Source organism: Lonchura striata, chromosome 5, assembly GCF_046129695.1.
Source record: "Lonchura striata isolate bLonStr1 chromosome 5, bLonStr1.mat, whole genome shotgun sequence".
NCBI classification, from domain to species: domain Eukaryota; kingdom Metazoa; phylum Chordata; class Aves; order Passeriformes; family Estrildidae; genus Lonchura; species Lonchura striata.
Genome location: NC_134607.1, coordinates 15,866,276 through 15,878,804, shown reverse-complemented (window position 1 = coordinate 15,878,804; position 12,529 = coordinate 15,866,276).

Sequence of the window (12,529 nt, the reverse complement as noted above, 5' to 3'; positions counted from 1 at the left end):
GGATGAAAGGCCTGAGTATCCCTAAGATGGATCAATGGCAATTTTCCTGTGCTCGTAACCATGAAAATACACGAGAGTTAGTAAAAGGGAGAAATGTTACTTCAGTTGCTAGTTGTCTTCAGCATCCCTAGCAGAGAAACTGGACCCTGCTTTGGGCAGAGTGGTTGTACAGGGCGAGGTCCAGAGGTCCCATCCCATCTCCCCTACTGGGACTGTGTGACACTATCTGAGATTTTGGGTTGCTGATTTTTGATGTGGAGCTTTTTGAAGAGAGCTGCCCTTAGAAGAAAGAGACAGTGCAGACAGCAATGACAGATTGTGCACTTGTCTTTTTACTTGTCTTTACTTAGAATGCAGTGTCCATTCCGAAATTCCTCCTGGCAAACACGTATGTCCTAGTTTTTGGCTGTAGCTGTCTGATCACCCTCAAGGTAGATCACACCTGCCATGCTGCTGCATGTACCAGGTAATTCTTTTTTAGCTGTCCTAGTTTTCTGCATGTCAGATCAATAGAAGCAGGTATTAGAATGTGTGCAATGGAAAATGAGAGGATAAAGGACTGATCTTGAGCATCCTCTAGATTATGTGCTGTAGTAATTTTTTAGGCCAAGTAAAATTCCTGTTTCTTTTTCATAACACTGTTCAGAGGAGGCTGGAATGCGTGATTTTGTTTTCTTATGATTGCTAAGTGGTTTTTTTGTTGTTTTTTTTTTTTAACAGACTAATTAAAAAAGCGGCTCTGTAACTCTTAAAACTTGACTGGGGATGTGTCACCTAAAATTATCTCACAAGTTGTATATGAAGACAGGTAAACACCTCATCCTAATTACTCATGTCTGACCCTTGTATGATGAGTAATTTTTTATAATTCTGTCTCTACCATCAGTTCCAAGCCTATTATCAAGAGAAGCTTCAGATACATGATCATGCTTCAGGCACATACTTATTTGTTCCTTTAGCAAAGTCACATCTTCAGTCATTTCAGTGTGCAGGTACAGAATGCAAGAGATAGTAGAGAGGTTTTTGTCTACTGCTTGGTAATGCTCTACAATTGATAAGGATAGAAAATAATTTAGTCTCCATTTCTTTCCAGCACAATCTGTGCTTATGTTTGCATAAAAAAAGGATCTCCCCAGTCCAGTGTAGTTCTTCTGTCATTCTTACAGCAATGGAGAATTGGGACCCCTCAGCCCGCTGGTTATTCTGGCATTTGAGACTCGTTTATCAATGGTCTGGGGGTATGGAACAGCAGTGCTGTCAGCACATCCCTTGCCATTGTGGTAATTCTGTCTCTTCAGGTGCTTTCTTACAAGTAAAATGCAAATAGCTATTTGTGTTGCAAAGAGACCAAGTGTAGTGCTCTGCAGGAGCTGTGTTTACCGCAGCGGTGCAGGTCCGTGTTCCTGCCAGACCGAGGCAGCGTTGGCTGTTAGGGTCTGCCCACATCCCCCCGTTTTTCACATGATTAATATCCCTGTGGCCAGAGTGACAGGGAAGAGAATCCTCATAAAACCTTCAGGCTTTTGTGCAGCTGATGTGGAGAAAAATGGAATCTAAATATTTCCATGTCTCTGACTCAGCAAGAGAGATTATAATTTGCTTTGTTTTAATTCTACACCCCAACACCAAGAATGGTTTAAACTGAGGAAGAGACCTTTTCCTTGGTGGATGTGAGCAGCACTCACTGGATATGTCTTCTGATCAGGCTATGGGAGCTCTTCATGGGAACTCCTGCCTTTCAGGCACATCCACCTCTGACTTTCCTTAACCACAAGCACAGGCTTGGCTGCAGACAGAGTTCTTTCCCTTCCTGTCCAGGAGGGTCCCTGGGCTAGCTGAAATCTCTGGTGGGCTTCCCAGTCTGTGTCTCTCTGCTTCTGTTCTTCTGGTTTTGTGTCCAGGGCCTAAAGCTCCTCCTCCACAGTATGTCCCAGGTCCCACTCCATTCTACCCTGGCCAATGATTTATGTAAGAGAGAGGAGCACTGCAGCCACTGAAGCTAATCAGAGAAAGTTCCTGCCTGTGAGAGCAGAGAAAGTTCATGATGGATTCTCTTGCCCTTATTTCCAGTTCTGCCTGGAGGTGTGATTCCCTGGGGCAGTCATGTCTGCAGTCAGTGCCTGCTCCACTGGTTTGGAGAAAGAACTGAATCACATTGGCAGGGTTTTTCATTGGGCAATTCAGAGAAACTCTGCACAAGAATAATCCCTCCCTTCTTCCCCCTCCTTGCTCTTCCTTGGCTCTTCTGTAAGCAGAACATGACCTGAGCTTCACTCTCCCTAGAAGGAAATTCAGGAGCATGCCTAGCATATTTATATAGCAAACCCATGACCTTTACACCCTGCCCCCTCTTCCCACATCCAAGCTATTACACAGAAATATTCCCTAATTCTCTGAGTTTATTAACCTTTTTTCCAAGGGAATGAATAGAGATATTCACAGCTTTTGAACAGCAGCAGAAACCCATTAAGTTGCTCTGTGGCAATCTTTACAGGAACTTGTTCCTTTAGCAGAGACATGTTTCAGAAGGCTCTACACTCACTCTCAAACCATTTAGATTCAGTAAATTCAGGTGCCACTGAGGCATCAGCATGAGCAGGCCTGGACCCTAAGCCTTGAGTGTAGTTAGATCTCCTCTGGGTCTGCTCCAAATGGAGGAACAAGGCCAGTGCCCTGGGACTGGGATCTATCCATTCCTCTAGCAGCATAAGCCCCTGCACAGAAACATCTGGCAGCTCCTGTGCTAATTCTACACTCTCACTTCTCAGTGAGAGCTATATCAAAGACATCCATTTTGTTGCTGCTACAGGTTCCTACCCTCAAGAAAGTCCTGCTGACTGAGGCTAAGGTCAGTCCTCTCTGAGCTCATGCTATTACTATGGTACTGATACATATTAGAGGACTCAACATAGAAAACAGTAGGATAGCAGGAGGGAGACAGAAGGAGAGAGCCTGACCTGCCTGCAGGATGTGCATTCTCCTCTAAGCAGCACCAATTTGGAAGGGATATACCTTCCACCCATCAGGCTGACAGCACCAAACCTCTCCTGCCTTACATCTGCAGGCAGGTATTGTCACTTCTGCACTGAGTCTGAGTGAGGGATGTAACCCATGAGACTCCTCACTCAGGCATTTTGCTTTTGGCAGAGATTAATGCTCATTGTTTAACAAAAGAAATGTCATAGTCTCTCCTTTTATCCCTGTTGTGCAGCTGGATGAGAGAGAGTAGGAAATTAAGGCTTTTACACTGTTCCTTGATTTCAGTGCATCCGAAAATATTACATATACTTACCTATATTCACACTGAGATACTGCCTACCCAAAAATCCAGCTGCTGCTATATACCATCCTGGTTATATCCCATGGCCAGATGATCTCGTATTTGGAAGAGCTTCTGAAAGCTACTAATATATCTGCAGCAATGGCTCATTTTTCACTGAGGCTGTGACATCCTAATCTATGGACCAGATGGACTGGGGCCTTGGGCAATTGTAATCAAAGAGCAACAGTCCCAGTTTGAAGGAAAGAGATTCCCTGTTGGTTTTCTATTAAATGCTTCTATTTTCATTTTCTTTTGACTCAATTGTGTGCATCACCATGGCTCACTGAACACATCTGGCTGACATCTTAGATCACATACCCAGCACATTACTGTGTTTACTCAAAGTTTCACTCCTTCCAAAGTCAGTGGCAGTGCTCTGTGACAGTGACTTGTTTTATCCTTAGGTGTCCTTAGGTGGAGTTTGGGGATCAACAGAAGCAGTTGCAGGCAAAGGCAGGTGTGGGTCTCAGATTCAGTCAAAGAGAGAAATGAGAGTTTCTATCCTGGCAGAAGCCTGGGATAGAGTTGGAAAAGAATGTAAATAATTCTTTATCTCTCTTGTTGTTCACATGGTTTATAGTTAAGTTCTATCACTGTGCGTCAAGCACTCTGCACGAATAGTGTGGGTTGTTTTCACTTCAGGACCAATGGAATTGGTCCTCACAAAGCTCTCTGTATAAAAGAGCAGTGTATTTTGAATAAACTGGAGTTTTTACTCTCACAGCCTTCTGAGTCAGAGTCTTCTCATTCCCATCCTGCCTCGACAGCGACAGGCAGGCTGAGAAAATCCATCACTATAATGATGAACCATTCCCATTCCTTTTCACCAACCAAATACCTTTGCTGTTGTAGAAGGTAGAAGAATTAATTTGCCTTGGATGCTGGAGTGCAAAATATGACCACTGAGTTACTATAAATTGGTCTAGTTCAGTCCCTGACAAAAGATACATTCTGCATCTTATACTGACAAGGACCTTTGCTTACACATTGTAATTGCACTTCATCAGCCTGTGAAGTACAGGTCTTAATGTCCAGGTGTTGATGAACACATAATTGTATTTTGTCTTCTTCTTTTCTCTCAGTAAATCAGTTAAATCAGAATAAAATCTGATATTCTGCCTTCTCATAGCTTTCAACTATTTAAAGGTAATCACTTTTTGTGTGATAAAAAAGTTGTTGGAATTACAGATCCTGTTGTATATACCGCTTCTTTAAGTTCAGGAAGACATTAGAGAGTTCTTCCAAACATTTTCTTTACAAACTCTGCAGCATTTTCAGCAAATGTACTTCAACAAGCTCTGTGACTAACTTGGTTTTGAACAATTTCACATTGCATTTATCTTCCAGAAAGTTACTAAGTGATATGGTTTTATGAATTGGTTTTGTTGCTTTCATGTTGTCAATTGACATGCTAATTATGACTGACACAGGCATTGTTTTTAAATCCCATGTTGTCTGTTTCCCTGCACACAGTGCATATTCTTTGTATTCCTATCACATTGTGATCTAGTATCAGTTCAAAGACTGGCTTTGCTTCTCAAGCTGTTTAGACATTCTTTTCACTTAATATGCTGCTTTAAGGATCTCTGATAAGATGTTGCTGAGGGCAGTGTGAGACTGTGGAACTTGACTAGGCTCGATTAGAACAGCCATGTATTTTACATTAAATGAAAGTGGTTTGAGCCACAGTAACAAGCCAATACTTATGATCCACGCTCTCCAAATGCACAGGCATTATCTACTCCATTTATATGACATCTTTGCATGCTTTGTTTTCTTGCTTTCCCTTGCTAAGAACAGATGGGAAGAGTAATTTAAATACCGAATACCATAAGGCACCTGGACTAAAGTAAATTAAGGAAATACCGTCAGTGAGAGAATGAAGTGTTAAACCTCTAACAGGAGATTTACAATTAAGAATTAACAGAGATGATAAGCTTTTCCAAGAAACAGCAATCACTTCAGAGAGTGAATCTTGCAGAGGATGGGCAGGGCTCTGCCATTACAAATACTTGGAGGATCACAGGTCATGGAAAAGAGAAGACTCAAGATGTCAAACATGTAAAACAGTGTATGGATTTATGCACACTGTAGCAAGCAACATAAGCTGGGATAATGTCCATTCTATGATGAAAGAGGCAAGGAATACCAGACTTGACTTTGCTTCACAAAAACAAGTGAATACTGACAGAAGGAATATATAGGATGGGTAATGAAAACAAGGACAGCGCCACATGCTTAGATGAAAATTATACAGATGAAAATTATACATAGTGAAAATGTACAACATAGCAGCCAAAGATGAAATTATCTAACTGGAAATAAATAAGACATTTCTTTTTTAACTGTTATACAGAAGCATATGTGTTGCCAGAAATACTTCTGGAAAACACTTGTAGGAGAGTCACACATAGCAGAAAATAAATATAGAAACAGAATGGACAGTGATAAGCTTATTAAGCACAAAGAAGTATGTGAACAAAACTGGAAAATAAATGGGTGATATGCTGGAAAAGGCATAATTTGTAATATTGACCCAGAAAAAAATCTCAATTCCCTTAGCATCGTACTGTGAGCTCCCTGCAGTTCTTATCTTTAGGAAAGATACTCTTAAATCAAAGGCAAAGAGGGGATATTGGTAGGATCACTGAATGGATGATGTTAGAACCATTACATTAATTTTTGTAGGAACAAAGCACAGTTTGTTCTAGTACTGGGACAAAGCTAAGCAAACAAACCAGAAAATTCTAGATAATGCAAATAATGCTGGAATAAATAATATAACATAAAAAACTGCAATGAGTATTTCACAGGTGAGATGACAAGGGAGAGCCTGTCTACATAGATGAGGAAAATATGTGAAGATTCATTGGGAAGGCTGCTAACATTTGCCCCTAATCTGGCTGCTTGCAGCAACCACCTGGAGCACTGCTGCTTGCTGATGTTTAATGGATGTGCAGTGTCAATATTAATACAGAGTCTGAGAAACTGAGGGAGTTTATTAGGGCACTCTATTCCAATGGTTCACAGAACAAGAGTTAAGCTACGCATTCATTTCTCCAAGGACACTATTAGTGGTCCTGCAAAGCTTTGCTCAAAGCTGCAAAACAGTGACTTATGTTCCACAAATGCCAATGAAATGTGATATTGGTGTGTTCTCATAAATAAAGAGATTTCGGGCTTTTTTCATACAAAACTGTGTCTGCTGAAATTGGCCATGTCACACTACTGAGATTGCCAAGCCAGTTCATCCTGGGAAATTCTGCTTGTTGTTAAATACACAGCTGGCAGGCATCTGGGGAGCCTAGAGCTACTCCCAGCTACCTGTATGAAAATTCAGTAAGTACAGCTTAGAATTACATGTTGTGTGTAATTATCTCACTTTGAAAAACAACAAACCTACTATCCAAAGTTTTGCCCAACCTTGAACAGAAGACAGAATGAGATTGCCAGAGACAGAGACAAACTACAGTGGAAATAAATATTATTAGCAGAATTGCTATCAAAATTCTGTAGAAATTCTCATTAGCTAGGACCAAAATGGAGCTGGGATAGTCCTTAGAGACTAAAAAATTTAAATGAAGAGCCAGGAAAATATTCCACAGACCATTAAAGGCACTAAAGAAGCTGGAAAAATTCACTAAATGTACCAAAACAAGCAAGAGATTTTGATGGTTCATCTTGATGGTGGAGGACAAGCTGCAGAGCTGTGCATCTGCTTGTGTGTGCACTGTTGTTCCCATCACTTTACTAAAACAGAGGGACACAGCACCTGTGTACTCAGTGGAGTTTGCCACCTGGAGCACACAGTTAGGTGTGTGAACACACCTAGATCCAAGAAGGGAGGGAGAGAGGCAGGAAGGGGATGGCGAGCCTGTTGTCTCAGCCAGGACAGCTGGGCAGCCTCAGGATCTGCAGGTTCATGGATATGTGAATGCTTTGTCCCCAGTCAGCCTTGCAGGTCCAAGAAGCAGCAGATTCCTTGCACTAATACTGATCCTGAAATGTCACTAAGCATCGATTTAGAAAGGAACGTGTGGCTTTAAGGTTACAACTTTGATGGCCAAGCATCCCTGTCACCGCTGTGCTGTCAGGCTTTTGTGGCCATCACACAGGAGTAATGGGAGCTAGGCAAGGGGCAAGGCCCAGCTCTGGAAAGCCAGGCACAGTTTGATCACTTGGACCTCACCATTCCCAGCCCATTGTGTTCATGAAGGGTCTGCTGGGTTCCACCTCACCCACCACATCCTAGCCTGTGGGGAAACAGAGCTGCTTCTCCATTCACACTCTGGGCAAGGCTTTGTCCTACAACCTCATGAGTGGATGGGAGAGCCTGGACCATGCATCAGTCACTGGTCATCTCACTGGAACGAAATGTGAATCCTGGTAATTTGGGAATAATTGTATCTTAGGATAATAGCCATTGGTATCTTCCCTCACCAAGTTTATTTACTCCATGATATAGTTACTGTGTCTTAAACAGAAATCACCCTCAAGGTATCATCTAATTATCTTCTCAACATTCTGCAAATCTGTTTCATATTACCAATAATCTTATTACAACAACTGCAACATTCATTAAGCAATTAGAGAACAATAAAAATACATATAGTAATAGCAATCAAATTAGGTTTGAATCTCAAAGTGAGTGATGGATAATTCTGGATCAGATTGTTCTCATAGATTTTTCTCCATTATTTTCTAAAAAGGTTTAAATAGCTCAAAAAATTTCAATTACAAGGTTCTCTTCTAGAGTCTGGCCATTTTATGTAACCTGGTTACCACAAAATGGCACAGTCAGGACCAGAATTGGTCGCAGAAACTTCCCCTTGTGGACAGGGAGATCTCTCAGCAGAGACAACATTGTTGGGCTCCCATGACAAACACCAGTCCCTGCACAAGCCAGGCAAACTCTGTGACAGTGATCCAACACCTCTTGGGTATGTCAGATGCTTCCAGGTGACATCCTGAATGGGCTTGCATAGGACTGGGAAGCCATCACTTTCTTCTCAACATGTAGTGGCTCCTGATGTTGCACTGAGCAAAGCCAAACCACAGATTTGTTCTGAGCCATCCATATTTAAAAGATCTGGGGCTTGATCCTCAGCTCAGGGGAGTAAATGGAAATGCATTCATGAAGTGCAGATGGGTAGATTTTCAAGCTGTTCTTGCCTATCAGCTGTGCCAGTTTATATTTAGGTCTGTTACACCTGCATGGAGCCACCTGAACATGTATCAAAACAATTCCCATTCCTAGCTGTGATCTGTACTCTCTAGTCCAACAACAGATTTGTCTCACTGGTAAAATAACTGCTGAGGAATATAAGTGATTTTTTCCATCTGCAAATGTACGAAAATATAGTTGGAACATTTTATGGGTACATTGCACACCTGATGGAAACATGACTGCTTCTTCTCTGGGTGCATCAAAAATATCCTCAGCCAACCTCACTGTTTTTATCAACTCTACTCTTTTATTTTATGTTCATTCTGGCCTGGATTTTTTTTTTTCTGAGCATCACAGATGAGTCTGTGGAAGAAATCCAGCCTCTGAAGTACAGTATGTGCCATTAAGTCAGTGAGGGGATGGTGTGATGCATGCTTGTGTGCATGTGCAAATTGCTTTGTGGGATAGGGCCAAGGTACTGAGAGCTGCCTGATTTTGGTTGGGACTCAGGAGAGGCTACTGGTCACAGCCTTTTTGTGCTGGCCCAGTGCCTTCCTAGTTTGTATTCCTCCAAATAATTAAAATCCTTTTTTGTTTTAATATGCAAGTTTGCATTTACCTCAATAATTCAGTACCACTACTACAAATGTAATAGAAACCCAGCTATGCCCAAGTACATTTTTTAGCAAAATGGGCAAAGACATAATAAATATGAGTTATTAAAAACATAAAACTTCCCTCGATCCATAAAGAAAGAATAAAATGGGAAGTTGGAGCACAATATCCCACCCCTGATGGTATGACAGCCTGTAAATATCTCGTCCTTTTCCCATTCCTGTTGTGTGACCCTCCTGTCTGGGCTGCACTTGCCTATGACTGTAGAGAAATACATCCCAGATGATGTATGCAGCCAGTTTTGGGAGGAATGAGGTGGGTCCCAGGGGCTCCCACTACGATGTTCAAAGAGACACAAGTTTTGTGGTGTGTAAAGAAGAACAAGAGGTCAAAGGGAATGAACTCTCTGGCCAGCTGCCCTGGAACTCACTTCCTGCATCACATACTGCCAGTGTTCATTCTGCTGCAATCCTATCTGGGCTCAGTCAGGAAATGCAAAAATGCAGTCAACTTTAAGGAAAAAAGTGATGTGTGCTTTAGTGGTTTAGTGTTTGTTACGTGTTGGGAGCCATCTGCCAGCCCAGTGCTCTGCCTGCCTGGAGGCTCCCCTCAGGACCTTGTTTCATCCTTCTCTTGTCTCTTCTGTCTGGAACTGCTGAGGAAGGGGCTTCTGATCCCCAATGCCCTCACACAGGTTGATGTGGGCTCCCCAGGATGCAGAGTTTGTAGGAGATCCCTTTCCAGCCAGTCCTCGTGGGGCTGAATGAGGGAGCCAGGATAGAGCAATACTTTGTCAGCTCTCACTGTGGTTTGCAAATTTGGAAATGACTCATGAGGAACTGGAAGTCAGTAACATGGCTCTGCCTGGACATTCTCTTGGTGGATGGAAGCTGAGCTGACCTTGGGGATTGAGTTTGTCCTTAACCTCCCTGGATCTCTGCAATCAGAGGGCGTGTGTTTTCTGAGCTGGCAGGAGCAAATGTGACAGCAAAGGAGAAATGAGAGAGGAAGGAGAACGAAGGGTTCTGTACAAAGGTGACAACCTTGAGGGCAGAGCTGGCAAGCTGAGACCTTGGTCTATTTGCACCAGCATTGCTATTTGTGGCTGGATGCGGACAGCAGTGAGGCAGTAAAGGTCTTTTATTTAAGGTGCTGACACCTCAGGAGAAAATGAGAAAAAGAGAGGTGCTAAAAGAAAAATACATTGCTTTTCATTGTTCTGTCCTTTCACTTCTTCCTTAAATTTTATGGGATGAACTCGCTCAATTTAAGTACTTGCCAGCAAAGGTCTGACAGGACAATCAAGAGCCATCCACTGTGCCAGCTGAGAACACTTCCAGGGGCCAGGTGCTGGCAGGTACCTTGGCACTGCCTGAAGGGAGAGCACAGCTTCTCTCTTCCTTCTCCCCTGTCCCCTCCCCACCAGGCATTGAACCTGGTGCACAGCCTCCTGCATTCCCATTAGCAAGTTCTGCGAGCCCCTGGGCTGCAGGAGCACATTCTGTGTTCAGGAATAAATGAACATGCTCCTAATAAATGTGCAGCTTGAATCTCGCTCTGCAGAAAAGTGGGGCTGGTGAAAATTAATTTGTTGCTGGCAAAAAGGCAAAAAGGGACTGTTTTATACAGACTGGGACTATGCCACCTGGCAACATTTGAGCAGCGCTACCTCAGTAGATTTCACAATAAGCTCTTGCAGATGTCAGACTCCATCCGTGTTTACTCGTGGGCAAAGGAAGGCTGGCAGGTGGGTTGTAAGGTTTTCTGCAAGGCTGTTCTGGATGATGCCACAGCTGGAGGAGGGACGAAAGCCTGGCTGACTGCCTGTCCTGAGATACAGCTTCCCTCAGGGCATCTTCCCACCTCTGCAGATGTGTTTCAACTTGTCAGGCATACCCTGAGAGCATCTAGACCCTGACTCACACAAGGTGGATCTCCATTCCAACCGTGAGTGTTCCCGTATCATCCTCCCTGGGGGGTTCCTCTTCGGGACTCAGTCCCAGAGCAGAGATCTCCACCACGACAGAGCCTCCCAGATGAAAGGAAGAGCTGATGTGACGCCCCTGTGGCAGTAACAGCAATGACAGCTGCGACGGGCAAAGATGTCACCCAGGACACAGAGCTGCTGCTGCCACCTGCGTCCCCTGACTTGGCTGGGCCTCCCGGGAAGCTGCGCATCTTTATGGAAAAAGCTGAGCTCTGAACATAATGTTTTTAGACTGGTTTCCTAAGGAAATGACGGTTCTGTCGCTTCATGTCTGCCCATCTGTCCCCATCAAACTCTGGATCCACTGGTTATTTGCAAACAAGTTTGATGGAGCATTAGAAGTTTCAAAAATGTTTCGATTTCTATTTGTGAAAATCGGTAACTGGGAAGAGACCAGAAGTGCAAGGTAATGCATGAACCTGTATCTGACAGAGGGGAAGGAAGGGAGGACTCAGCAGTCACCTCTTCTATCTGAAAGCTCTTTACAAACTTCAGCACATGGCATTTCTTGCTGCAAATAAGGTGGGTAGAGAAGTCCCAAAGGGAATGAGCTAGGTTAAATGAAGCAGAAACTGCATCCTGTCAGAAACACCCCAAATGTGAAACTGAGAACTTGAAGCTTTGTTCAATGCACAGGGAAACACGTTTCACTCAGTCTCCTTTGCTCTGACAGGTTTGAAGGAAGCTTGTAAGAAAGCATAACAGAAAAGAAGGAAATCTGCATCGCTGTGAAGGTGGATATTTGGGGTTGTTTCATGTTTCATATTTTACTCGCTGAGGGCCTTGTGTACCTGCATGTGTGTGCTCACTTTATTTAGTCATTAGAAGGCATTGAGGTACCAAACAGCTTGCTGTGCATAGTGGTTTCAAATATATATGGCCAGTTCCAAGTGCCAACTGCTGCTACGAAGACTTTGCCTTTGTATTTTATTCCCTCTCTCACCTTCTGCCTGCCTCTGCTTTTCCAAATCACATGCTACTTATGGCAGAGTTTATTATTTCTCCCTTTATGTTTCTGGCATGCATTTTGAGTATCGCTGTGAACAGCTAGCAAAAGCCAAAGCAGGATACCTAATTCCTTCAGTTCTCCTGTGTAATACCTTCTAAAATACCCACCACCACCTCTGACTGAAAGGGATGTCTCTGAAAGGGGAACTGAGCGGGGGGGACACGACGGCCCAAAGCTTGGACTCTGTGACCTCTCTCCAGCCATATCTGCTGGCAGTAGAGCTCTCCTGCTGCTGGGCATGCCCTTAGGCCACCAGCTCATTTCCTGGTGCAGAACTGAGCTCTGTGAGAGGGCTTTGCTATCACAGGCAATGCCAGTTTCACGCTGAGCAGCCTGCTCCTGGTGAGGTCTGCTTTGAATTTCAGAGCTGAGGAGGCCAAGGGTTTATCTCAGGATGGGAAGAAATAGCAGGGAGTTAAACAGTCAAAG